The 26,846-nt window shown below is 33.8% G+C and overlaps 1 protein-coding gene across 3 annotated transcripts in view; it reads left to right on the top strand.

Moving 5' to 3' along the window:
* ZCCHC7 (zinc finger CCHC-type containing 7) overlaps window positions 1-26,846 on the top strand; it is a 106,091-nt gene that overhangs the window by 6,903 nt on the left and 72,342 nt on the right. The window lies entirely within an intron of this gene.

Raw genomic sequence — 26,846 nt, 5'->3', positions numbered from 1 at the left:
CTCTGCCTCCTGTTGTGGAGGCACAAATGCTTTTTAAGGCTTTCCTATATGCTAAACCAGGAAAGGGACAAACTGTAACAGGAGATGGGAAAGAACAGAGAGAAATGGGCTGTTCTGTAGTTCTAAACTGTACATTGACACTAGTGAAGTGGGTTTTTTTCCCCCCTCTGGGTGACTGTGTAAACAAAAGATGTTGTTCACATGTTGGTATTGATTTTTTGAGAAGAGAAAACTGAAAGATTTTCTTTCCTTCTTTTCTATTAATTGCCCCATTCTTGCCAGCTCAGTAACTTTTTGTGTAAAGTGTTTCTTGTGTATGGTTTTGCTTTGTTATCCATAGTCCTTTGCTAAATAGCTAAATAGCGTGTGCTGGATCTCAGGCAGTTGATAAAAGATCAGTGTAGTTGCCCAAGTTTCAGATAATTAAAAAATACTTTCTATGTTCCCTGTGTAATATTGGACGATTGGCTAAGAATAAAGGTGCTATTCTGCAAACCAAGATAACTGCATTGTTTAGAGAGTTTGTCTAACTTTTTTCTTTCAAATATTTTTAGTGCTTCTAAAATCCAAGTTATTAAAGAATTAGTTAATGAAGAACTAATTCAAAGTTGCTAAATTTTATTGGTAGTTTTCTTTTTGTATTTTCTTATTCTGACCTTTTCTTCAAAACTGGAGCAAATCATCCTGTGTTTTTTCTCTTCAAATAATTTCCTTGTTGGGGAGGAAATGTTTCAGGCTTTGTGGTGTCTCCTGTATCAGGGATAGAGTTTGTTCATTGCACTGTTAATCCGTTTTCAGATTACCTTCTGTTCTTCTCGTAACTATTAGATAGGCAAATTACTTGGGGTAGAATTTTTTTTTTGTTTTGTTTTCAGATTATGTATATCCTTGGGTTTATATGCTGAAATTGCTGATGGTAGCTGTAACAATTACCCAAAAATAGAACAATGTATGAACAATCATTTGAACTAACATTTGAGTCTTTATCAAATTTCAAAATTACAAATACACATTTTGAGAACTGTTTTGTAGTTATTTTATCAGATTGATTATGTCTAACATGAAAATGAAAATTCATGTCTATTTTTTGTACTTTCCTAAGAAAGGCATTGAAATGCTCAAACAGAGCATTTAAAACTTTTTAAAAATAAACAAAGCTTTTAAATAAATGCAGCTGTAATACACAGTGTTGATATCAGCAGGTAGTTTTGCTTTAGTTATGGTGTGTTTCCATGACAAATATAGTAATATGTTTCTTATTTTGGCTTAGATTTGGACTATAACCAATCTGCATTCAAAGCAGATATGGGGGAAGAATTTTCCTATCCTGTATAAACTTGTCAAAATGAACAGAACTTGAATTGTCTCCTTTAGTGTGAGAGTGCTACATCTATTTTGAGATGCTTGAATTGGAAGTTACAGACATTTACACAATGTGTGTAAATGTGATTTTACTACTCTGTGATTTTTATTCTCCAGGCTGTTCCAGTAACTATTTCATCACTGAAAACCCTTCTTGTGCTTTGCCTAACATCAGTAATGATATTATCAACAGTAGTCTTGTACTTGGAGGTTTAAGATGTGTGGAATAGTCATTAATTATATAAAGCATTTTTGTATAGATTTGTATAGCCATTTTGTTTTCTCTTTTTTTTTTTTTCCTTTTAACTCATACTTTGCAGAAAATCTTAGCCTTTACACATTTTATTCTGAGTGTAAAGGAACAAGCTAATTATGATATATTTGAATCTACTGTATATGACGTTTTGAACAGAATAGCATGCTTTGGTGTTAACCCCTAACAAAAGAATATATGCTGATGTGTAAAATGTGCAGCACAATTGAATTGTAGGTTAAACCTGTAATCTTCTACCTCGTCTAAAATTTCTGTGAATGTTATTCTAGTAGCGCCTTCGTAGAAAGTTTGGCTCAGTTCTTCCTTCATTTCTAACACATATGATGGTGGTGATACAGAGACATAGTTTGAAAATAAATTAAATCCATTGCATGTATTATATTATCAATAACCAAAGCAACATCAATATATCATTAAATTTAAACCTTGTTGCTTGTTTTAGGGAACAAAACCCGTAAATCTTAAACATAAAATAGCCATAATTTGTATATTGAGCTTACCTAGTATTACTTCTCAATTTATGTAGACTATTAAGCTTGAAACTTAAATATAATTTCCTTAAATTCAAAGAAGGAAAGGAATTTTTAAAAATTACTTGTTTTGGAAAACTATCCGTTTAAAGATATTCTGTACTAATTCATATAAATTATTTTGAAATATGTGTAGTTGTGTTTTCAGTATTTCTAAAGAACAAGATCAAATATTTAGAAGGTTACACAGTATGTAAACTGTAAAGGCTTGAAATACGATTAAGGATGTAATACAAATTCTAGTGCCTGGTGAGACCTTGCTGGTTCTCTTCTCCCCAGAAAGTGCTGGTGGCTGTGTAAATGGGACAGACCTCCCATGACAGCTCTATGGTGTATATATCCAGTTTGTTTCACATTAAAAGGGCAACTGAAATGTGAACAATACTATCAGAGAAGCCTGTTTTGTCAGTTATTTGATGAGTCTGGTTTTGCGTCTGAGATGCTGAGGTTCCACTGGAATCAGAAAAAAAAATGCTCAGGAAAAGGAATTAAGCATATCTCCTCGTTGTGTTTATTTTTATACATCTTATATGTGTGCTACATCTTATATGTAAGCTAATAGCCTTGTAATTTTTAACATTCTTTATAAGCATGCTTTCTTGATTCCTCCAATACAGAGACAATCTCCCCCTGCATCCTGCCTGCTAGCTTCAGTGACCTTTTCTTCCTGTTGTAACAGAAAGAGCGGTCCCTTTGCCTCAGAAAATTGCATTAGTTTCTTGATCGTAAACCAAGATTCACCTGTACCTTTCTGTCTTAACTCAATACTTGGAAAATTATAGCTGGTCAGATGAAAACTTTTTCTCTCTTTTCAGGTCATATTAGAAATTCCCCCTTCTTTTAGCTCTCACTTTTTTTTTTTTTTGTCTAATACCAGAACTGTTTGTCCCTGTATTTCTATAAAATGCAGCTTCTAGCCATATACTTGCTGTTTTTGCAGCAAATTAAAAAAAATTTCAAAATTTCTTTACTAGCAGCATGAAGATGGGTTCTGGCTTTCTTGTTTCGTTCAGAAAGATGCAAGAGAGCAAGGGGAAAGTTCTGCATCTGCAGTTATTCTGATGCACTTTACTCTGACTTAGTTTTCTTTTACACATACTTGAAACCTGAGCAAGACTCTCATAATGACGTGCAGTAATATGAGTTAAAAAACAAACTGTCTGTACTGACCATGCCATATTGTTTCCTATGCATGTCACACCCATCTTGTCATGTGCCTAGATTTCCTTATATGACATTGAGAAAAGTACACAGAGCTGTTTCTTTTTACTTCAGAAAAGAGCATTTTCCCTAGTTTAACATTTTACAGTCCAGTACATTTAGGTCTTTGTTAACACACTGTTTTCCTAAACTTTTACATTTTTTGAGGCCCATAATAAAGTAAATATAAATATAATATAATAAAGAATTACTGCAAACTGTATCATTTATTAAATTCGCTGAATTCAATTTTAATGTGGCAAAGGTTCCAGGTCTCTGACGGAGGTTTTCCCCTCCCACCTCTTTCCTTTTCTTTGCAATAAGAGTATATATGATAAGAATGCTAATCTCCTGTAGTTGGAAGTCTTTCATCCATTCCTTCATTAAAAGTTTCCTTTTAACATTTTTCCTCTCCCATGTATAGCAGCAATCCTAATCTCTGCATTTTATTTCCCTCACGGCTTTTGGGAAGACAGTTTCCAATGCTGCAGCATTGATGTCCAGCCACTAAGGGGTACAGAAAACAATTTATCTTCTCACTGTTTTATGCAGTAGCTTCCTCAGAGACAACGGGCTAATTCCATGCCCTGTTCCTAGTAAGTTTGTGGTGTGCAATTCATGTGGTTGGTTTTGAATCTGGCTTTTCTGTGCGACTGTGCTCTTCTCTGCTGGCTTATTGGAAGGGCATCTTTTCTTACTCCTTTTTTTTATTATTATTAACACAGTAGTAAGCCTTTTAAAAGGGTATAATTGTAGACACTACTTCTGGCACTAGATACTGCTATTAAAAGTAACTAATACTGGTTATCAGTTTTTCCTAGTAAACAATTACATTCAAATGCCCTTTGTGGTCATTGCTCAGCAGACTGAAAACCTCATTAGAAGCTCTGGAACCATCTTAGGAGCTTTGACTGCATTTTAATAACACTTTGAGATGTTGATGCAACTTGAGATGGTTTGACTAATTTACATGTGTTTTGCATGGAGTAGATACTGTTAGGCATCTCAGCAGATGAGAGTTCCTGTCTTCTAGCAGCTGTTCTCCAGACTAGATATCTGACTGAGATTATTATTTACTTGTAGTAGTGAATTTAATTCTAGTAAATATCAGTACTGAAACAAAAAGGTCTGTGAGCCAAAGATAATGTTCAGTGCTTTTATTTGTTTTGTTTTAAGATTACATGAATGTTTTACTTCCTGTGGCTTTAGTTTGGATGATAAATTCAGACAAATGAAGAACAGAAGACTCAAGAGAATGTACAAAAGTCAGCTGAAGCTTATGGGTTGCTCTGAGATATTTTGAAATTATCTTACAACTCTCAGACAGATCAACTTCTGACATTAGCTAAAACATATTTTTGTAAAAGTTCCAAAAGAAGGCCAGCTTCCAAGGGATAAATTATTTCACTTCAGGTGTAGAATCCTAGGCAAGCTTTTGCTTTTATAAGGATGTAAACGAAGATGTACAGAAAGAAATAGCCACCGTCAGATAAAGTGAAGCTTGTATTCCCAAAGTGTTCTTTTCACCTTTATACTTTGGCATCCACTTCCATCTTATATACTGTGTTTTGAGATCTTCCTATGCATTGACTACTGTTCATAGTAAATACTTGTCTCATGTAGACAATCACAGTCTTAACACAAATATGTCTAAAAAAAATGGAATTTGAAAAAAAATGTTTTTGCAACTCCCCTCAAAATAGTATCTTCAGAGTAGAGTGGAGTTTTCTAATTGGTAGCAATAACTGCAGCTTGTGGAGTTTGCTATAGAGTCACAGTGGAAGTAGTAATCTCAGAGAAATGTAACTTATTTTTCTATATCAGCTGTGCTCTAAAAAGGAAAAGTCCATATTATTGGTTCTTCTAGATATATAAACATCATTTCTTTTGATTCTTCATAATACTCCAAAAATATTAAGAAATCTGACCGGACCTGTATTTTCTATCTGTACTGCTATCCCCTCTGTATACTGTTATCCCAAATCCATTCAGTGCATTTTAAATGGTGTTTTAAATGCAAACTTCTTTTGGGGGGGGGGGGGGGGGGGGGGGGGGGTGGGAGGGAGGGACACACTAAGAAGTGTTTTTTTTCTTTCTTAATTTACCTTTTTTTTTTCTTTTTCCCCTGTGACAGTCTGCTTTGAGCTGAGTACAGTATAGTGTGTTTCTGTTCTAGAGCCTCGATATTTGTATCAACAAGATATTTTTCCCACCAAAATGTCTACAGGAAACTTTTCATTGTTACATCGTAGAAAAAAACAGTTGAAAGAGGTGTTTTTTTCCTGTACTTTTAGGTGCCTAAATTTTAAAAATACTGAATTAAATTTCAGCAAAATTTGCTTTCAAAATTAAAAATGATTTTTAGAGGAAATTAAGAAATTAAATATTTTTATTGAATAAAATTTGGTTGTGTGTTGCATTATTAACATCAGAAAGGCTCACTAATATGGTCGCTATATAAATTATTATGACGACACATACACATAGAAAAGCAAGAGTTTACTTTGTAATTATGAGTATTTCTGTATAGCATGTCACTGTAGTCAGAAGATTTGCAAACAAGATAGCTACTGTCTGCATTTTTTTTTCTTGAGATATTTCATAGAGACTCTAACCTTGCTCTAACCTTGGGAGCTTGTTAAATACTGTAGTTCAGTCTCTGTGGGCCATGTTGTATTAGTGTCTGCTCAATTCTAAGTTTTTACAATTTAGTGATCCACTTCAGCCTTGAGTAAAATTTTAATACCATCTAAAAATATTGTCTTAATAGAGAGCTTTAATGACTTAAGATTGGGGTTTGGTGAAAGGAAAAAAAAAGTGTTAAAATTATTTTTCTTATGAAATTAGGCTATTATGATTCTTGTTTTTCAGTATATTAAAAATATATTGCAGGCAAGCAGGACAGTGCCTTTCTTAACGTGTTCACCTTGATTTTGTTCTTTCTGTTCTCACGGAGTCCCATGCCTCTTGAAAGGGTTGGTGCATTACAGGCTGTGTGTCTCAGCTAGTCATGTTTGCATTCAGTGAGCTGCCTTTAAAGACAAGTTGTTGAGGCTGGGGCTCAACTGTGTGATTATTTATGCAGAGAAGCTTTAAAAATAAAAATATAAACTGTGGAAGTAAGTCATGTTCCTGACAAATTTTCTGTGTATGTGCTAGCATATTGCTCTTTCTAAAGATGTATTGTAGCTAAGTCATACCTCTCTATTTATTTTTTAGACTTGGATTTCAATCTTATATAGTATTATTCATGCACTGTAACATAGAGTTTGTGACTTTATAATTTCCACGAATAAGAGTAAGTTAATATTTATTCTAGATCACTCCAGTTAAATTTAAAATTAAGGTTTATGTCACAAACTTTCATTTTTTGTCTGGTTGTTTATGTATTACTGAGTTTCTTTATAATCCTTTTTTTTTCCCCAGAAATGGAAGAGCTAAAAGCTGAGGCTTTTCATTTAAGTCTGGGGAGAAGGGGTTCTTCCTTTTGTTTGCTATAATCTTAAAATTACTTAAATGTAATAGGAGTTTTTTGTGCATGAATTATTTTAACAGAATGCACCCTCGAGCTGTAATAAGCAGTGGGAATACACCTACCTTTTAGAAGATGCATGCATATGGATATTTTGATTAAAGGAAAAAAAAAGTTAATCTTCTTTACGGTGCAAAATGGATACACTTGAATCTCTTGATTATTAAAAAAAAAAAAAAAAAAAAAAAGCTAATAAAGTTCTTTTGGAAATCTGAAAAGATCTAGATAAAGTATACCTGCAGCCTCACCAGCCCTTTTATCTGCACAGATTTCTCTGCCTATTGTGGACCTTAGCTCTAATTTAAATTTCCCATGGCTTTAGGTTGCTGACTAGGTTTTCTGCAAGAGTGCCCATGCTTACATGGTCATATATTCCGGGTGACTTTTTCTGTTTTTTCTTTTCTTTTCTTTTCTTTTTTTTTTTTTTTTTTCTCTGTTCCCTTGATTGTTAAAAGGGGGATTTTTTCTTTCTCCCACTTCTCTCATCAGTTTGATCTTTCTTCCTTGTCCCTATTTGTTCTGGTTCCTTACAGGTGGGGAAGAAATCTCACATTGCAGTAGAATTTTTGAAGTTTGCAAAAAAAACAGTTGAGTTAACAGTTTTAAAGGAGAAGTTTAAGATTTTTAAGTAATTAAAAAATTCAGATAGCTTAGACATAACAAAAAAAGAATATGCCAAAGACAGTGACTGAAGATTTAGAAAGTAAAAAGTGAAATTTGATTTCACCTACTAAGTATTTATGTGGGCTTGTGCACATAAAATAATAAGAGCAGAAAAAAAAGGAGTTGTTAATGAACTTTAAACAAAGATAAAACTAATACACTAAAGAAAGACTAACAAGAGGATTAAAATGTATTTACAGTAACCATTTATTATGTATAGTCTTACTTATAAAATTATCTGATGGAACTGATTCTGTGGGCCATGTAGGCTTAACCCATACAGGCATGTTCTTGGAGAAATCTAGACTTCTTTATAGGAAAGCACTCACTTTTTTTGATTGGAATATAATGCAGTGAAGGTATGAAAACTGCAAGTCTGTTAAACTGCTGTCTTGTCAAAACAAGCAAAATGCAGTATTTTAGATATTTTATATATGTCTTACTAACAAGTAAGAAAAATTTACTGCACAGTGCAGCAGTGACTGTTGATCGTGTGGAAGAATTTGTAGTTGATATTCATTCTCTTTTAATCTGAAGGAGATGAAGAATATTCTTGGGCTGTTGACTTCTCTGTATAAGCACCTATATAATAGGAAATAGTAAGTTCTGATATAATTGTTGTCTTTGTAGTTTGTTCATGTACATAGTTGATATGACCAGGATTATTATTTATAAATATCATGCGTGTTTTATTACTCCATTTAAATTTAAGGATTCTCTTCAGCAGCTTTTTCTAGGCAACAGTTGTAGTATCTACAGGCAATTAGTCAGTGTGTCTAGATGCTCATGTAGTTTTGTTTATCAGAAAAAGCCAAAAAATAGAATATTTTAAAATGTGTTTGGTCCTATGCTGTCTACCTCTGTTAATTGGGTTCTTTACTGTAAAGACAGTTTTATATCTCCAAGTGTAAGTCAGAGATAACTCTTCAAATCTCTAGAGAAGCTCTGAGTTAGTATGATGCCCAGGATCTGTCTAGTTTTCTGGTCCTCAATTTATTGAAAACATCCTGCAGTTTCCAGGAAACTCTCAGCATTGGCTAATTTCTTCATATTTATCAGTAAATTAACAGGAGTCATGTCTATCCTAGGAAAGGTAGGACAGACAAGCTTATCTTCCATCTCTGTATTTAAATTGAGAAAAGTTGCAGACAGTACAGTTGCAGAAGTTTTGTGTGAACTGTCCACAGTTCAAGTTTTCTCCTCAGCCTTTGCATTTAAGAGTAGTGCTCCTAATCAACATGAAATTTTTGCAGTTGTTAAATTTAGGTTTTAACTGTTCCTTTTTATACCTATGATTTTTTTTTAGCACTAGGAATTTTTCAGATCTGCGAAGTTGAACCTTTTCGCACTTTATATGATGACAATCAAGTGTGTCATTTCTTTGTATAATATCCTTTCTAACGTCTCTGATTTAACATTTTAACACTTAACAGTGTTAAGTATCTTAAATATATATAGGGAGGTAATGACATGATAAGAAATCTGAAAATAAAAAAGCTACAGAAGCTCTGCATATTCATTCAAGTGGACTTGTGAACTGAATATGATATTTTGTGGATTATGTTATTGAATTGAATCCATCATACTTAGCCTATAGAAAACAATATGTACATAAGTGGTAGCAAAGATTGTTGGTCACTAATTTTCTTCTATTTCTGTGGATTCCTTTGATGTCCTTGTACAGTGTCTTTTTTTTTTTTTTTTATTTGGTTGTTTTTGCTGTTTTTTTCCTACTTTTTGACACCTTTTTTACCTTTTTTTTTTCTGAGCAAATTGAAAGTGAAGGTCAATGTTCTTGTCTTAAAAAGAGCTTACTGAATATAACACATTAGACTGCTAAATGGTCGTAAAACTGTTCTTTACTCAGTGTAGGTAGATTTAGCTGCAAGTACTTTTTTGGTTGTTGCTGATCTTGTCACATAGGCCATTGTAGCATGTCTGACTTTCTTTTAAAGTCCTGAAATGTAGGAAAGAGCAAAGTCCTCGTCAGATATTTGAAACACTTCCACCAACTCCTTTAAAAACAAAAAAAAAAAAGCAAAATAAGCAAAGATAGAGAGATACTGCCAGAGCTTTCTCTTCTTTCTTTCTCTTCTTTCTTTCTCGTCCTTCTTTCTTTCTCGTCCTTTCTTTCTTTCTTTCTTTCTTTCTTTCTTTCTTTCTTTCTTTCTTTCTTTCTTTCTTTCTTTCTTTCTTTCTTTCTTTCTTTCTTTCTTTCTTNTTTCTTTCTTTCTTTCTTTCTTTCTTTCTTTCTTTCTTTCTTTCTTTCTTTCTTTCTTTCTTTCTTTCTTTCTTTCTTTCTTTCTTTCTTTCTTTTCATTTTGAAACTGTGCATGGTGAAATACTAGAATTTTCTCTCCTTTTCAAGGCTGAGGTTTTGAAACACTTAGCGTTTACAGCCATCATGGTGACAGTAGTTAGTTGCTTTAACATTGTACTTAGAGTCTACATTGTGCTGTGAGGGTAAACTAGTAAAGATTGATAAAAATTATCTTACACACCAAAAACTTCCTCTTCAACGATGTGGTGAACGTCCCCCCGGCCCCCCGTAGTGCTGGGCATGTCTCAAAATGTGGCTTTTTGCTTAGTTTTATGCTTAGTTTTTGCTTTGTTTTTTTTTCCTTAGTTTTACTCTGTGTAGCTCTGTGATTGTATAATTACATATGTGTAAGTATACACATAAAACCATATTAATACAAATATTTATAAACAAATATGTTTGTATATATATGTTTACTTTTAAACTTTACTATCTCGATTGTGTTTGTGTGAAATAGCAGCTCTGCAGCCTGAGGAAGAGCTGCAGTGAAGAATATAGCTGCCAACTTTAAATATAGGTTCTGTTAATATCTGATAATAATCCCTTTAAGACAGGAAATAGTATTTCCAATCGTTATCACTATGTGGTAGGCTTCAAAAATGTGATTGCCCGATGGAGGACAAAACTCTTTCCTGATGCTTGCCCTTTTGTGACATACAAAAGTTCTTTTGTCAATTTAGCAGTAGTTCTGACACTTACAGAAATAAAAATGAGTGGGCAGACAATATAAATAGGCCTTGCTGAGGACCTTTCTCATTAGATTTCTAATTACTGTAATTTTGTTTTAACAGAGAAGTTAAAATATCAAGGAAGATTAGACATTTAAGAAATGAATAGAATAAAATATCAGCAATTAGAGCAGAGAGACAATTCAATTTCAATTTGTTGTATATGACTTTGTACACAATCCCACATGATATTATTTAGGTGGGTTAATAGTGAAGAAGATTTATTCTTGGGCTTACACGAAATGTCTCTTTACTAGCCTTTAATTGTAAAGTGATAATGGTTTTGTTTGTTTATTATTATTATATTTGTATTTTATCTAATCGTTGGTGTGCCATCCTTTTAAAAAACATTTTGGAAGCTTTTAAGCTTCCAGGCAGTAGGAGTAAATGTAGAAGATGTTAAGGGGCTATATATTCTTTTGTCAAAAATACCTGAAAAACAGGCATGCTCTGTGTGTGTGCGTTTTTATTGTTGTTGCTGTAAGTTTGCTCTGGTCTTATACAAGTTTAGAGTGGGTGCTTTTTAACTACTGACTTCTCTAAAAACCAAGTGATTTATTTATAGTTGAAGTCATTCCTCACGAAAAAAAAAAAAAAAAATTACAAAGCAAAGTTGAAAGGGAAGAACAAAACTAAATTTGATGTCAGTAACAATAATGTCTCATTTTCTTTTCACAGCAACTTGCTACCCAGGTTCAGAGTTTGCCTGCGATCTGATTTTTCTAGTGTGTTCATGTCACAGAGGCAGGAAGGACGTAGCCCTGTAAAAATGTTTGTGAAAGGCATCTGAAATAAGTGTTTGTATTCAGTAGATCTCTTCAGATGTTGATTTTCAGGAGATCCTGGAAACTCCAATGTGTGTGTATTAGCCCGTAACGATTAGCATAGACTTCTTCATGTTATATGCATCTTTTTGTTTGCCTGTTATTACTGTGATTGAGCAAGTACTTTTTTTTTCCACTGTTACAATTTTGCCATTGGGCTTTCCTCGTCACTAAACCTTCTCACTCTTCCTGTCTGAAATGGGAAGTTTTTCAATGCAACTTGTTACATGATTTCAGCTGTTTTAGTACCAACTTTCTGAATTTTATTCAGTCAAGTGTTGACTTACGATGTTACTATAACTGAACATAATTTATACATGAATGCTCTTGCTTGTACCTGCTATGCATAGGAGACTGTCAAATGTGCAAAGTTAGCCCACCCCTTGTGGAGCCGTTGAGGAAAAATAGGTCTCTGAAGGCGAGAAGGAATTCTTTAAACTCCTAGCAGGGCCAAAGGGTCAATGTCAGATTTAGTCATGCTGTTATTTTAGACCAGTCGTCCAGAGAGATGGCTGAAAAGTGAGTCTTTTATTTCTCTTTTTATGTGATTATTAACAGGATTAAATGTAAGCCATTGTGTACTTAGTACCAATTAGTTTCTCATCTGAGAGGTTCATTATGATTTTTTTCTGTTCTTTTTGTAATTTTTTTTTCATTGTTTGATTGGATTTGTGAAAGAGTCAAAGGAAACATATCTAGAATGTCCCATCTCTACAGTTGTCTATGGAAGCACAATTTCTAATAAAGACGAATCTAAATAGTTTGATGTACCTTAAAAATTGCTCTACTAAAAATGGTTATAAAGCTGTCAACTTGGGAAAAATAGTTAAAAGTGAATTAGTTTATAAAAATAGAAAAATACAGCAAAAAATCAAGCTTGGTGGTTTTTTTTTAAGTCTTGATTTACATTGAGGTCTTAAATATCGAGGTACTTCATTAATTTTTTTATTTTAGCCTCTGTATTCATAGTGCTATATGTTTTTTAAATAGAAATGACATTTCTGTGACGTATATTGATGACGTAATTTTTAGTTGTGTGCATATTTGCAATCTCTTGAGGGCAAGACATGAAAAATATTTTGCTTTACATGGAAATAGACATTTGAACATCATTATCTTACACCCTCAAAAAATTCAAAAGAGCACATGAAAGTATTTCATTTACTGTTGATGTCCTGCAACGCAATTGTGTCAATATATAAAAAAGAAAGAAAAGGGAAGCTTAACTTCTTTTCAGCACATGTTGTTTGGACACTGAAAAGGGAAATAAGTGTAGACTAAGGATGTCAGCTAGCAGTAAACCATGCACATTGTTAGAATGTGAAAAATAGTTAGCACATGCTGGATCTGGGGCTATCTGCCTGCTTACAAATAGATAAAGCTCTCCTAGAAAATGGAGTGACTTCTTTGACGAAGGGAACATTGATAGATAAATTGATAGTCAATTTTTAACCTAAGAGTTACTTATTTCTAATGCATTTGGTCCGTTTAAAGCTTACTCAGTTTAGAATTTGCCATTCTTTATTACAGAGAATGCACCTTCACAGTCATCTTCCACCCTCTTATTTATTTATTTATACATTCATTCATTCATGCATTCATTCATGAATGCTTTTACTTCAACGCTTAGCTAAATTTGAATTGTTTCATGTCAGTTAAAATACTTAAAGGATCAGTCTGTTCTGATATATATATTTTAAATTCTTTTTACAGTTGCAAAATTAGTTAAAAGTTATTGATTACTAAGGATAACTTCACTGAAGTTTTTTCCCATTATATGTCAAGCATTTTATTTTCATTTTTTTCTCATTTCACGTTCTTTGTCTACTCCAGTTTCTCTATTACTATAGGCAGTAATCCTTGTAAGCAATAATTTCCCAGTGTAGGTGGATTATTTTTGTCACATTGCACAACTGCTTAGTTCCTTTGGAATTGAATAGCAAAAACCTAAATAGCCTTTCTGTAAAAACTATTAGTATTACTATGCATAACTTCATTGTACATATTAAGCACTGTCTGATTATTTTAAAATGTATTATTAGCAATTGAAAAGCAGAATAATTGGAAGCTTGTTACAATTGTGGGATTTGTTTATGTTGTTTAGATTAATCTACCTGCATGAGCCATTATTTGTAATGCAACTTCTTGTATGTAATTATCTTATTTTTAACTTTGGATTTGCCACTTGAAAAAAAAGGAGAAGCAGGACAGAATCAGATGTTACTTGTGATAACATTGAATATTACATACATTCTGATTGGAAATAGATTTCTGCCATTCTGTTTGTGGGATCAGAGCTGGCTAGGATAAACCAGACTATAAAACATCTGAGGTTTAAATGGCCGTTTCCTTTTTTAATGGAACTGAGTAGCAGTTTTAATATTTCTGTATGGTGTTTTGTTCTTAAATGGTATATGTATTTACCATCAATAAGGAAACATGAAAATTACTGTCTAGGTACCTAATTCAAGGATAAAGAGATTTTTCATTTATCTGTTCTGTATGTGAAGCTGAGTGAATAAGGTCTTCCAAGTTTGTTCTCAAAAATGTAAGCTTTTTAACTGTAATATTTCAGTTTCTTGTTAAAATGAAATATCCTGTAGGACATAATTGTATCTGTGATGAATGAAAAATCAGAGCAAATTCAAACAATTCCTACCAAAGGGAAAAAAAAAAAAAAAAAAAAAAAAAAAAAAAAAAAAAAAAAAAAAAAAAAAAAAAAAAAAAAAAAAAAAAAAGGCAGAATCAGTATTGCATAGTTTTAGCCTACTCCTGTATGTAAAATTCCAAGTTTTTGTTGTCAGGCTATGTCATTGAATGTCAGTGAGCAAAAATTAAGACAAGTGACTGAAAAAGAAGCATAAATATTGCTTTTTTTGCTTAGGATTGAAAATAATTCACAGATAACTTGGTTAATGCATTTGAGTATGCAGGAGACAGATTTGACCCTCCACACTCAGTTGCATGATGCAGGCATTCTAACTCTACATATGCTTAATCCTTGATTTTTGTAGGATTTTCCATTAAGCTGTTTTCCATTATTTATTTTTTATTTTTAAAAACATGTTTCTATAATATTTTTAGTATTTGTTAGCATATAGTGGAACAAGTAAAGCAATGTTATTATATAATATTTAGTTATCATATTACATCATATGTTTTACTTCCTCCATTGTATAACAGCAGTGGTATTTTATATGATATCACAGTAATTAAAATGACTAATGCCACTCCACCTTCAGTGGTTCATGGAGAACGTGTGCTTGACACCTCACATCACAGAGGCAAGAAGAATGGTGTAAGATAGTACAGAAGTAATAAGTAGTAAGATAAGTGCAAATTTATATTTATTTAATGAAATTCATATCTGCTTTTATATTATATGTCTATATTTCTATTTTATATTTATTCATCTATAGCACCTCAAATTTTACAAATATTAAATAAAAGCATTTTTAGGTTGTGTGATTGCTAAGAGGTACATGTTATTTTCAAATTCAGATCTAAAGCAGATAATGCAAAAAAATGCAAAACACACTGCTATGTTGTTACCCCAGAGATTGCTAATAAAATATTAAAACTGGTAAGTTCAGCTGAATTCTGTCCTAGACCAAAATATCAATAGCTGTAATGCAACAGAAGACCAGATGAAATGGCAAAAGAATTAGCTTATTGCATTTAAATAATCTTCTTAAACTTGCAAAAATGCAGCAATATATTTTCCAATTTTATTTTGTTCCCATTCAGAAACCTGAGATTCAGTAGGAACACGTTTCAGTAGGAAATGATGTTACAGGATGTGTACTGCGATACAACTACAGTTAGGGGGTGATTTACCCCAGCTTTGGGGGATTTTTTTTTCATTTTTAGCTATTGCATATCAAAATGCACCCCTTCAAAGGTAGTTTTTTAGCTGTATAAGGTAGTTGTCTTGTGAAAACTTTACGGAAATGACATTGTAACTGCCATGGCTGTTCATGTCAAGTAGGATCTATCAGAGCATAACATTTACCATCTAAGTTATATTTGTTATTTATTCTCCATTTTAACCTTTTTTTTTGTGATTCTTTGAAATGTTTCAAGATCTTTAGGAAAAAAAATAAATGAGAAAGAAACAGATAAAATTGTTGCTTGATGGCCAGCTATTGAAAACATATGCAGTAATGATGACTAGCGTTTAATAGAAGAATCCCTTTTTATTTTTAAGAAATGAATAGTACAAGTATTTATGAATATAAATTTCAGCACAAGTTATTCTGAAGGACAAAAAATTTCTAAGCTAACAGTGGCATTTTTGAGGAATTTAAATTTGATGTTATTTTATAGAGTGACAACTTGTAGGTTTGCAAACGTATTATATGCTTATATGCAGTATCAGGATAACTGTTTATTCACCTCTACAGCACAGTTTTTATGGTTTGTGAATGGAGATAATCAACAACGGGAGGAAGGAAAAGAATAATAAAAGTTGTTGGACTGCATAGGCCACAACGTTTCTTTAAGGTTTCTACTTTTTGTATAGAATATGAACTTGGTATACAAAATCTGAATATCTAAGGCATAATTTCACTTCCCTATTTAGAGATTTTAAAGCAGGGAAATGTTTGACATGATGAGGAAGAACCAGCATTAGATACCAAACAAAACAGATCTAATGTGAAGGAATAGTCGCTAAGTTTTCTGACTTGTTTCTTCATAAGGGCATACAGAAAGCATTCTTCCATACTTTACATTGACTTGTAAATCTGGAGTTTGAGGCACCTAAATAGTAAATGTAAATATGCTCAACATAGGCTAATTTTACTTCTCTGTTTTTCACTGTTTTCTTGAAGTGTTCTGTGGACTGTCAAAAACAGGTACACTGTATTCAAAGTTATCCAGCTTTTCTCATGGTGCTTTGCTCCCAGATCTGAATCTTAAAAAATCTGATAGGCTAGATTTTTCCTAAATATCACTTTATAGCAAGTGCATGGCACAACTAACATTTTAATTATCTTTTCCTAGATATCTATGCTGTTTTACATTGAACTGTCTGATTATACCAAGGTCTGTTTCTTTCATTGTGTACCAGAGTTTGGTAAAATTAGAAATTGAATAGGGGAGATAGAAGGATTGCTGTCTGACTGACATAGCAGGATGTAGTCAGTCCCTTCCCAAGTATAGAATACTTGTTTTTGCAATACAGTTCTAAGAGAGTTAAAATGTTATTTCCAGTTCTTCTGCTAGGCTTTTTTTTTCCTTTTTTTTTTCTCTTTCAATTCTAAATCTATTAACTTATTCCAAGTCCAACAAACAAGTTTGAACATAGCTGAAAGGGCAGAAAGTAGCCTATAGTAATCTTGTGAAAAGCTTTTCAATTATGCCCTTTTCAGAGTTCAAATTACTCTGCCTGGCTTTTTTACTGTCCCCCCCCGCCAGTAATCACATGGCATAATTTAAAATAATAATAACTTACCTTTGGAGTTACACAGTGTCTTGAGATAACTTGTTCGGGTGCAAATGTGGTAACTAAAAAGATAGAGTAAATTTTTTATTTAATTGGAATTGGTTAAAATAGTATTCATTTAAAGATACTTATGTCTTGAAAACGATCCTAAGAGCTAGTATGCAACCAGCTGCCTTATGAAATCAGTGCCATTAAAGTGTGTTATTAGCTGTCACCTTCCCCTGCTCCCCCCAGATCAAAACAAAACACTCTTTTAAATGTCGTTTTGCAGGTATGGGTTGTTTTCTTTGGCTCAGGAAAGGGAATCTTCTGTTGCTGAATTTGTGAGGTAGCGCTGCGTGGCTTGCTGCTGGCATTAGGGCTGGCTGGTGTTGGGGCTTCTTTGTTCCTTGCGTGTGGTTCTTGGAATCCAAATGGTTTTTAATCCAGCCACGTACCTTATGCTTATGGGATATTCTGGCTAGGGCTGCCCGCAGTGTCTAGAAGTAATGAAGCTGTGAGTAGCACAGAGCAGGCAAAAGCTGCCTCAGATAGAAGAATCTGGAAGGCAAGTGTCTGTTAGGTAAATGAAATGGCAAGAATATTGAAGAGAAGAGGGAATGGCCAGCCTGGAAAGTCTGAAGATTTTTCCCAAGTTGTGTCTTTCCTTAGTCATTTGACCACCGAATCAGTGTGTGAAATGACTATATCTGTTTTACACTATCCAAAATATGCACAGATGAGGTAACCCAGACCATTGGAAAATGTGATTGTCAGATTCTACAGGATGATCGGGAAACTGAGTGCAGATCTACTGCCTGTGGAATAACCGGTTTAATTCCAGGATCTACTAGCTTTGCCTGCATGTTTAAAAGATTTGCTAGAACCAAGCTTGTTTTGAACAACCTGAATCTGTGTGTGCTACCGAGAGCTCTGGCTTTGGCATGCTTGTAGTGCTGCAGGAGGTTAATACGGAGGACAGCAGCAATATCCAAGTGACTCTGTGCTACGTCAGCATCTGCTATCCGGGCTTGACGACAGTCAAAAATGTCTGTGCTCCCCACTAAATCCTGCCAGGCTTGAGCTTTCGCTGCAGGTACCCATGTTTGTCATGCAGCTAATTCGTGATCTTGGTAAAATGTTCAGTGACAAGTAGGAGTTAAGCCTGTTTTTAGGCTCAGGATATGGCACGATGTCAAGCCAGGCTTCTCCCAAGTCTGTCATCTCTATGGACTCAATCTACATGGCATTCTTAGTTTGGGCTTGGTTAGGAAATGTATGGTCCTTCCTAGTCATGTGCTTTTGGAAGCTTTTTGTTTTGTTTTGTCTGTTTGGCTGTCAGCTATCTTGGTCATTCTTTGATCTCTGAATCACACACACAAAAATAAATTAAAGTTGAATCTTAAAGGTCTTCCTGAAGCGGTTAGGGAATTTGATCTTTTTTCCTTTAAAGTATACGTGTGTGCATTGCTAGTCTGTCATCTGTAAAAACAGAAGAGGGATATCTAAATTTCATACCTCTGTAAAATTGTTAATGGAAGCATTTCTTGCATACAGCCAATCGGTCACGTGGTCAAATAAATGAAAGCGGCTGAAAGTTTTGCTAGCAGGCCCAGATGTGGTGGTGTTTAAGGTGAGTTAAAAAAAGACATGCACTGCCCAGAAGGAAGACTTTATAGGAAAGTCAGCAATAATTAATGTGTTATTTTATTCTTTTTTTTTTTACAGTGAGTATTTTGAGTACCCACTGTACTCAATATACAGTGGTACTCTATTTTAAATACAAATTAAGGCATTGTGTTTTGACTAAAAATCTTGAATTTCAGTTAGAAATGTGTGTGGCAGCTTTTCTCACTTGCAGCCTTTGAGGAAAGAAGTTTTTCAAGAGTTCTAATTCAATGCACACAACCAACTCAATGTGCAGTGCTTACGCAGTGTATTAAAAAGAGCAGCATGAGCATATTATGAGTAACTGAGCAACTTCAGATTTGTCTGCAACTCTGACATATTTTTGTGCTTACATGGTGAAACCCCTGGTTGCGTAGTACCTACTCCATGATACTGTCATGTTGGAAACCAGCCTTGCCGCTCATGGTTTGGGTTGTCCTCACCATCCCCTGAGCAATTTGCCACATTTTTTTTCTTGTTTCAGTCATGAATTTATTATTGTTTCATCTTCCTAGTAACTATTTTCCTTTCCTCCAAACTGTTTGTGTTCTGCCAAAAATCAAATTTTAAAAAGGTAGAAAGGGAATGCATGCCTTGGTACAAGTAATGCAAAGGGAAGGGTAAAAGGTTCAAAATCATGGTGTAGAGAAATTTAGCTGGGCGGTAGAATAGAAGATGGAGATGGAGCAGTATATGTTTGTCAGAGATGCCCTGTGTATGCCAGAAAAAAATCTTGCAGTAATCAAGATGCCAATTGCTGAACATTTGGACAATACATCTATCCTTGTGGACAGAGGGGAAAGTGTATTGTGTAAGTAGTGCCTGGAAGCATTAGGTTATCTGGATGCCTAGAGCTCTGAAAAGGACTCCCCCACTACTGCCATGGTAGCAGTACTGTGCCCAAACAGTTATGAAAGAATGAAGTAAATGATTTTGAGGTAGAAGGGAAAAGAAACTATTTTGGTGTGGAAATAGAAAAGAAGACTTTGTGGTAGGAGAAGAAGTAATGCCTGTGTTCTAGCCACGAAATGATTACTAGATATCCATGAGAAAGGATTTTTGAGTGCTAACGTAATCTGGTGGTGAGACACAGAAGTATCATTGGTTGTGAGTTTCGCTCTTTTGCTCTAGTTGCACTGTTGTCTTGAAGAGCCCCCACAGGCAGAGTTAGACCCCTAAACTTTGCACTTTCAGGGAATCCTGCACATTGGGAAGGTATCTGGCTAGCAAAGCTGCCGACCACAGGAGGCAGATGGGAGGAGAAGAGCCACATCCTACCCCACCTTGTAGTTCCACTTTCTAGAATCTGATTTGCAGATCTTTTACTTCAAATTTTGTCAAGTCTTGCACAGGGAATATGTTTTAGCTACCATAATCTATCCAGTTTCTTCTGAGCACAAGTTGATTTTGAGGGTCACAGCAGAGGACCTCAAATGAATCAGATACCACTGCTGGAGAAACTCAGATTGTAGTTATCTTTGCTTTCTGTTTTGTGGGGCTGTAAGTTCATTTGTTTTTAGTTTTGGATGAACTTGGATTGAGATGTTCAGGATGGTGCTTGTGCTCTCCTTCAGACACTTTAAAAAAAGTTTCCTTTTTTAGTGACAAAAAGCTTAATCTAAGAAAATAAGGTTTTGTTAGTTCAGACAAGATGCAGAAGATATGAAAATAAATATACCTCTAGTGTGTGCGCGCGTGTGTGTGTGTTTTAATCAGGAAAATGATGTATCTTTGAATACTTCTGAGTCTGTTGGTCTTACCTGTTAACTAAAGAAATTAAAAAGACCAAAACTTTCTTCTACTGCCTCACTCATCCCTTACAGAGTTCATGCAACATCCGTGTAATAATAACCTCCATTTACCTTGAGGTTCGAGGAGAAACTCATCTGCCATTTGATCCTTTATGCTGTCCTGATTCCTTCAGTCATTTATGAAACCACTCTTATTTATGCTGTAGCCACCAACCATTCTGAAAACTGTGATTGTCTTTTCTTTAAATGGCATTTCTTTTCTAAGTGTGTATCAGATGAGGCACTGAAATTCTGGTAGCTAAAACTTAGAAAGGAATGATCATCCTCTGCTTATAGAACTGGGGAGAAATTATAAAATGACACTCAGAAAATGCACCGTTTTAAAAAGTGTAAATGGCAAGTGTAAGTTGTTCATTTAGATACAATAAGCAGCTGATTTAAGTGCTGCTAAAGTTATGCCACATTACTCAAAATGCAATTTGACTTTATAATGCAATTTGACTTTACTTAATATATTAAAACAGACTCTTCCTTCAGGTAATTTAGATGGTGATTTGAGCAGACTTGCTCAAATTGTAGAAAAGAATTGCAATAATTCTTTAAAATCTCTGCTTTCCCTCTGCAAGTGCTGTCAAGGAAAAATATTAGTTTGTTTTTTTTTTTCTCTTTTATTTCCTATTATTTCAGGAATTCTGCCTGTCATAGCTGATGTGGGCCAACATAGGCAAAAGGCAAATGCTCAATAAATAAAAATGTAGTGGTTTCTTTTGAGAATGGCAGGGTCCAATGAGGGCATGAACTGTTAACCTCTCCAATTGGATGAAGTTCTTAGTATTTCATTCTACACTGAGATCCCCTTAAACCAAATCTAACAAAATCCAATCTATAAAAATGGTTCTGGGATGAAAGGGGTGGGAGGAGCTCAGAGGGGGTCTGTGCAGTGGACAGTGCATAGGGTTTGTTGAACTGCTTGTATGACATGATGCTCCTTCAGACTCAGTGATAATTGTAACGTGAAAACAGCCACATCCTGTGCAGAACTTTCTCCAAAATCTTAGAAGTAACTTACTGTTGATTTAGGATGGTCAAACACTGTTTCTGGAAGCTGATGAACTTAATTACGGTACGTTTTTCATCTTTAACATTCTTCTTTTATTTAAAAAAAAAAAAAAGAAAAAAGAAAAATAGAAAAGTTCCTTTGAGGAAACCACCTTTGCCTTACATTGAGTTGGCCATTTGTTGCCATAGAGGAGTAAGTACTACTGAAATGCCTAGTATTGCATCTTGTTGCATGTGTTTTTTTTGAGGGACAATTCCAACCCCAAAGTTGTCTTGTCTTACCTGCTTTGTACCATATCTTTTTCTGTTATTCCATTTGTTGTTGTTGTTTTTCCATTTCTGAGTGATTCATATGGATGAAGAACTTGGGAAAACTGAGCATGGTTCTGTGTTTGTGCAGAAAGGGAGGAGTTACCAGTTCTTTCCCCTTTCCGCTTTCCCTTTTCAAAAACTTACTGCTTGAAAATATAAACCAATCAGAATTGTGGAGGAACTGTAACGGTTACACACTGTTTCAGTGAAACATCCTATTAGACCCAGCAACTATGAAAAAGATAAGAATTCTTTAAATAAATGAATCAGAATTTGCTAACAAATCTTTCCAGCAAATGTTAATCACAGTTGCAGTTAATTCTATCATTAGTATATCTGTATAATGCTGTTTAAAATGTATTTTTGAAAGGTAATTCAAAATGGAACCAATCTTGCAATAGAGTAAATAATGAAGAAATTAGAATATATACAAAATTTGTCTTGTGCAATATTGCAAAATATACCCAAAAAAAGTTTAAAAATGAATTGTTTTGAACTTTATTTTTTTCTTGGATACAAGGACTTAAGTCACTTGATATTACATCAGTAATATGTAAATTTTGTGCAAAAATTGCCAATTTGTAATATGGATTTAAAAATATTTTTAAAAATTTTATTTTTATTAAGTTATTTTTAAGTTATTCAGTTTATTTTTAAGTTATTCAGTAATATACCTATATATATATATATATGTAAACTTTATTGAAATGTTATTACGCAACATATTTTATCACAAGTTTGGATTGTATACCAAAAGAAATCTGAGTATAAAGGAAACTATTTTGGTGTTGTAACATTTTAATGGCAGAGACCTCTGACACATTAATTCCTGTGCTGAAATTTGAAGTGAGATGGGCTAGAAATGAGTCCATATTTGGAAAGCTTCCATTCTCAATGTCTGGTATCTCTTCCTGTCTGTGACTAGTCCTACAGGCAATAGACTGTTCTAGATTTAAAGCTTGGTGGAATGTTTGCTTGTCTGAATGAGGTTTGTAAGATTCAGATGTGTATTGGATGAAGTTTTAAATTTGGACACAGACCTTGCGTTTATCTGTAATACATAATACATATATAATATCTGTAATACATAATACTGTCCAAAAATTTGACTTCTGATATGTACATTTAAAATTTTAACAGGTATAAGCTGTGATCTGGTTATACAGATTAGATATACTGAGGTACTGTTAGTTTATGTATAACTCATTTAGTGTATGCATTTTACTTGGCTTATAGCTTTCTAATTTTTCTATAAATTTTTAATGTGCTGGATTTTTTATTTGTAGTGCTAGGAAAAATCATAGAAATAACTAGGGCTAAAGTAAAAGTTGAAGTACAAGAACAATGAAAACCAATGTTGAGATTGCCCAGGCATTTAATTGATAATTTCAATAGGGTGCAGTGAATGAGACAGAAATATACAGAAAGACTTTGATTCGGCAAAATAGTGAAACTTGTGTTTAAATGTATGCTTATGTCCTCCAGTTTAAGGATTAATCTAGTTTAAAGCTAAGCACAAACTTAAATATTCGCTTAATTGTAGGTAGTGCATTTTAGCCTTCTTTGTGGGCATATACTGCTGGGAATTTCTGTAGTGTGACTTTGAGTTGTTAGAGGAGTACCTGTCTGCAGTGAGAAATATTTCAGTTTGTAGTGACAGCAAATGACTGAAAGAGGAAGTAATCATTGGCCTGTAATTCTTAAAAAAAAAAAAAAAAAAAAAAAAAAAAAAAAGAGAGAGAGAGAATATTCACTGTATTTGCCACAAACCCCGTAACAGTCATGCAGGTGTCCTGACATCATCACCGGTGGTTATGTAACAAAATATATAGTTCCTCATATTCCTTGTCAAGCAATGTAAAGGACCCATGGCCAGTTTTAATTTTGACAAATCTTGTTTTTTGTTTGCTCTGTTTTAAATGATAGCGTTAATGCTACTTTTTTGATCCAATAATTATTTTTTAAAAATATTAAAAGCTATTTTATATAAGCTTATATATGGCTTTTATATAAGCTTATGTAAAAGCTTATAAATATATAAGTTATATAATAGCTTATAAAATTTTATAAGCTATTAACTGTTTGTCCACACAGCACATGACTGTGCTCCAGACCAGATGATTTATCAAACAATTTAATAAGTTGTTATACTTCCTTATTTACATTGCTGAATTGTATTAATAGTACCTAATATGTAATGCACTGTGGATAATACTATTTTTTCACTGTTATATTTGATACAGAATGATGTTATGAATAATATTGTAATGATCTCTTTTTTTCAAAACTGTTCCTGTCTCTGCTTCACATGTATCATTTCACCTCTTTAAGACAAATAAGAAGAATTTGTTCAAGAACTTTTTCAGCCGAAGAGTTACTTAAAAAAATAAATGTTCTTACTAGCTACTTTTCAGCTACAGTTGAAGGAAATCTGAATACTTTACTGTTTTGATTGTCTTCGTTTGCCTGCCTGAGCCCTCATAATAAGAGGTGTCATGTGAAGAGGGAATCTCTTTAGCTACTGCTTGTGCAAGAGATTACAAACATCATCGTCAGCCTTTAGAATATGTTCTGTCTTTGCATCAGAAGCCTTTCCACCGCAAGACAGGCAGAAGTGTAAGCCTGGGGTCCTATGACATTAGAATGAAATATTTTCCTGTAAAATCCACAGAAATAGCATTTTACATGCCTTCAACATTTTTGCGTGCACTGTGCTCTGTAAATGCAGCCGGTAACAGTGGTATTTCTAATGCAGCCTCCCACTCTATATGCTTTCTTTTTGATCTAGTCTGTCTGTGGAAAAGCTTGGTACTAGTTTCGTTCAAAGACTGAAAAGCCACTGTTTGAGCCTTATCTTTGTATAACTACAGCTACATTCCAGATAGGCGTTGGATAGTTGCAGCTGGACTTAATCGAAGCAGCTCCTCAAGTCTTGTCTGAAGCAAGGAGGTAACTTACGATGTGTAGATGGTGTAGATAAGCACCGCAAATAATATGAAGCACAAGCTGATATTGGCAAACCCAGTTTTCACCATAGGACTTGAAGAGTTTGCAGTTACAAATTTTATCTTAGAGATTTAAAATCTTAGTCTGAGAGCTGCCATACTGTCTGAAATATTGGCTGTGTAGTGTTTAAAACATGCTGTGGTTTCCTTCATTTTTTTTTAACAATTTATTTTCATTATCTAAATTCTGGGTTTCTGGTGAAATCCTTTCTAGAAGATACCATAGTGAACTACAAAGTTAATCTTTTTGTTTATCCCAGAAACTTTTTTTTTAAATGAGTGTATGAAAATTATTTTGTTCTATTAAATACCTAGTAGTCAAAAAAAAAAAAAAGGAGAAATGATTCTTAATTATTATTTTGCAAATTGTAACTGGATATGTGAAGCAACTTTACAAGCATTCCAATTTAAAAGCATTTTTTGCCATTCTTTCACATGTAGCCTATGTAAATGTTGATGCTTTAAGGTTTCTGTCTTTTTAAAGAGAATGGCAAGTTTTAGCAGCAGTTTTAAAGATCATTGCCCTTGTCTGTCTGAGGTGGTTGAAATGCTTTGCAAAGCGGTGCACTGAAGAGCATATGGAATCTGTATATATGCTCCAGCAGTGTGTGATAATTAAAGATACTCTCAAGAACAAGCATGCAAGATTGTTAAAGTTTGCAGCAAGGGTTGTTTTTTATGAAAACTGCTGCCCCTCAAAATAATACCATTTAGTATTCCAAGTTTTCACTGCTAAGACAGCTTGAAGTGGTCATCTGAAGCTTGCAACAGAAGAGTCAGCTTGTAACGCATACAGTTTGTAACATAGACTGTTTTGGATCTGTGCACTCCCTGTTCAGTGTCAATACTTCTGCATCTGTAGCTAACCAAGAGCTTTAAATGCTTTGAAATGAGAAAATTGACAGTCTTCCAGATGTGCGCTGTCATCTTCCATTCATCTTAACATAAATAAAATTGTAGCTATGCATAATTTATAAATGTCATGCATAAGACTATATGGATCTCATTTTAAAATTAAGATGAAGATTCACTTCTGAAATATCCTTTTAACACAATGTTTTGGGATGGTTCTTTAGACCGTAAGTAGTTGAACTCTGTATTTCATCTGTTAAGACGTGCTTTCTATATTACAGCAGTGTTTACATAAATAAATTTATCATGAGTAAAACTCTGAGTCAGCAGGTTAATACTTTGTTTTTTAAAAGTGGAAGAGCTAAGGCAGGGTGAAGTTAAGCAGTCTGCTAGAGTTTCCAGAAGAGGACAGTAGCAGAACCAGGCTACTAAATGATTAAAAAAAACCCTTTTCCGCAAAGATTTTTAGATTTTTGTTCTGTTTGATTTTTTTTGATTCTGTTTTGGTAATAAAAATATAAATTTTTTTTGCATTAAATCGTAATTATCTGGGCATTCTACTTATGATGAATCACATAGGAGTAACTTATGTAAATCTTTATTGCCTTGTGAGTAAGAGGTGGAGGCTTTTTTCTTTTTCTGACAGTGTTAATGGTGTTTTCATAAAATATGATGGATTTATAAGTATGTTTAACATGCTTTTCCTTTTTTTGTCTTAGTTCTTTGCTTCTAACTTGCAGGTGCAGTGGCTGAACAATAAACTGTGGGGTGTGACAGGTAAATTTCACAATTTACCTGCCGTAATGGTGTGCTCTTCACTGCCATTCAATCTTCTCAGAATTCTACTTGCCTGATTAGTTGAGTGCAGCAGATTTTCAATTTAAATGTAGCTTCATCTGCTTGATTAAAAATGTAACAGAACATTATCTGTTGCAAATAAATTTCAGAGGAAGAGATGATTTTGCCTGTTTAAAAATAACATCTGTTTATATTGGCTGGGAGCAGATGATTAATACCTCTCTAATTTCGAGGTTTACTAGTCCAGCTCACCTGTCTCTTTGCATGGATAGCTGAAATTGATGGCTGTCGAGTATAAACATTTACCTGTTGATGTTTATTTGATGGATTTCTCTTTTAAGGATAATACAGAATCCCATCATTGGGCATTCATTTATTTGCTGCTCATCAAGATGATTGACAGTTTTGCCAGCAACACAGAAAAAGGCTTTCCTTCTTGGCACATGCAAGAGAAATTTACTTTTAAGTGATAAGTGCCTCACTGAAGAAAGCAGATTTCCAAGACTTTTCACTTACATCATTTATTTTAGTTGTGTTGAATGG

This window comes from Nothoprocta perdicaria, unplaced genomic scaffold (genome assembly GCF_003342845.1).
Source record: "Nothoprocta perdicaria isolate Ctin4 unplaced genomic scaffold, notPer1 scaffold_200, whole genome shotgun sequence".
Taxonomy (NCBI): domain Eukaryota; kingdom Metazoa; phylum Chordata; class Aves; order Tinamiformes; family Tinamidae; genus Nothoprocta; species Nothoprocta perdicaria.
Note: the sequence above shows the minus strand (reverse complement) of the source record. Positions and strands in the feature narration are given on the sequence as shown.